Source organism: Myotis brandtii, unplaced genomic scaffold, assembly GCF_000412655.1.
Source record: "Myotis brandtii unplaced genomic scaffold, ASM41265v1 scaffold324, whole genome shotgun sequence".
NCBI classification, from domain to species: domain Eukaryota; kingdom Metazoa; phylum Chordata; class Mammalia; order Chiroptera; family Vespertilionidae; genus Myotis; species Myotis brandtii.
The window spans coordinates 2826988-2829654 of NW_005362439.1; positions in this window are offsets into that span (position 1 = coordinate 2826988).

Below are 2667 nucleotides of genomic sequence, written 5' to 3' on the forward strand. Positions count from 1 at the left end.
AGGGATTCGCCCCCCACGCCCGGCCGCGAGGCCTGTCACACCAAACTCTGCGCCAAACACCCGATTAACCTTAAAACACATGGTTCCTTCTCTTGGAAAAACAACTCAAGTCCCGCCCCTCCTTCAGCCTCACCTAAGAGATGCTCAGAGGGGTCTGTGTGGGATTGGCGCAGGGTGGGGGGTGGAGGCGGATACGCAGTGGAGAAGAAAGGGCAAGAGCTACTCGAGGAGAAGGGGCAGAACGCAGGCAACGCCAGCTGCGGGGGCTCTTGGTGTGCTCTCCACGCTGAATGCCCTGAATGCGGAGGTGGGGGTCGGTCCCCAGTGCTCCTGGAAGGAGAGGCCTGGAGTGGACGGGTGGGGCTAGAGTGAAAAGCCATTGTGCTTCACAAGAATGATTTGCTCTCCCATGATCCTCATCACCAAGGATGAAAGAAGTGCTATTGCTCTTGTCCCCACTCACAGTTGAATTGGTTCATATAACAATTAAATGATAGCCCTGCAGGGTGTGTGCGTGAACAAACAGAATGCAGGAAGGCCAGATACAACAGTCAGATGGGAAGTCAAGCAAGGCTAAGGACTGGAGGCCCAGAAACCAGAAATGTCTCCAACCACTGCTTTGGGTTCTTCCAGAAGTTGTCAGGCAAAGCTGCTCCAGTTCCTCTGAAATCCATGATGGGGTGGGGCCATTGGCCTCCCCAATCCCAGAACCCAAAGTGGAACTGTGTAGAGCTGAGTTGGAAACCAGAGACCTGGTTTAGTCTTTGCTCTCTGCCTTTGATCCAACTGGGTCTACAACTTGGGCCCATAGGACTTCTCTAGACCTATTTCCTCATCTCCAAATGGGCTTGCCAAGCTCTCCTGTTGACCCCACAACCTTGTTATGACGGGCAAGAGGCCCCCAAAAGGCTTTATCCTTGGGGAGGCTCTATCCACCAGGCAAAGGCTTTCTAAGTGGAGGGGTTGATGTTGTGACCTCCAACAGGCAGGGCTGGGCTCATCCTTGGCCAGGGAGGGCAGAGGTGAGACCAGACAGGGCCAAATTTGGATCACCTCACCCACATGGCTGAATACCCCTTTTACAAAATAATAGAGCAAGTTGGGGTCCCATCTGGATTAAAACCGTGTCTCCACTAGTTATGTGGTCTGGGTGTAAAACCAGTGCTCACCTCAGAGGGTTTTGTGAAGAGGATTGAGGTTACCGAGTCCTTGGCCGAGGTTTACACTTAACAAATTCATAGCCCCACTGTCAGCCAAGGAATTCTTCCCCGTCTGACAATGCATAGCTCCAGTCCCACCTCTTCATGGGAGCCTGTCCTAACCAGTGCTGAACACGAAGGACTAGAGATTATAGAGGTAGAAGTAACTGAGAGGTTGCAAGCCCTGCATCTACTACAAGGGAGGAAAGCGAAGTAGAGAAAAGGCAAGTGGTGCCCTAGCCAGTTTGGCTCAGTGGATAGAGCTTCCGCCTGTAGACTGAAGGGTCCTGGGTTCAATTCCGGTAAAGGGCATATGCCTGAGTTGCAGGCTCGATCCGTAGTAGGGGGCATGCAGGAGGCAGCTTATCGATAACTCTCTCTCAGCATTAATATTTCTCTCTCCCCTCCTTTTGGAAATCAATAGAAATACTAAAAAATAAAATCCAATGGAAAAATATCCTCAGGTAAGGATTAACAACAACAACAACAAAAAGGCAAGTGGCTTGCCCTAGGTCACACAGCTAGCGGATGTCCTTTAGTCGAGTCCACTGTTATAAATATAACTTTCTAGAAAATTCTGGTGTTCCTAACTATACAACTCTTCACACTGTTTTGTATTACTTGCTTTCCATTTAACCTTTTGGTTTTGTCTCTGTTGGGGTAACATAGTTATGCATGACCTATAGTGTCTGGGACACAAAGATACTGAAGTACTTGTTGCTGGCAGAAGCCCGGGGGTGGCTCTGATTTTCCTGTATACCTTTGTATGATTTGGGGCAAATATCCTTCTGCCACTAACTTGCTTGAAACTTAAAAAAAAAAAGTTTTAATTGATTTTAGAGAGAGGGGAAGGGAGGAGAGAGAAACGTCAATGGGCTGCCACCTATATACCCCCTATTAGAGATTGAGCCCGCAACCCAGGCATGTGCCCTGATGAGAAATCGAACTGGTGGCCCATCAGTGCATGGGATGACGCTCAACCAGCAGAGCCACATCAGCTTGAACCTTAATGTGGCCAAGGCCCATGAATAGAACAGGCCTTTCAGTCACTGTACTGAGGACACAAAGTAAAGGAAACCTGAGGGACCAGCAAATGGCATCTTTGTGGGATGTCTGTAGACAAGGACAAGCTCCAACCCTCATTATGGGTGGTTTCCTAGGACTGGAGGGGTCCAACTTTTTGCCAGTTACATCTTCACTCCAGACCCATAGTCCTGGGTAGGAAGCAATCAAGATGACCTTCTGTCATTCCTACCTACCCACCTGTCGCTGTTAGAGTTGCCCCAGTCCCTAGCAGGCTCACAGGAAGCAAGTGGTGGTGGTACAGAGACGGGTGTAAGCACAGGCAGTGCTTACCTGAGTGGCTTATGCTGAGGCATCAGATAGGGCTCCCTACGGACGCCAGCAGCACCAAAACCAGTGCCTGGGAGAACCTGGGCCCAGCTCATTTCAAAGACCCCCACTTTGT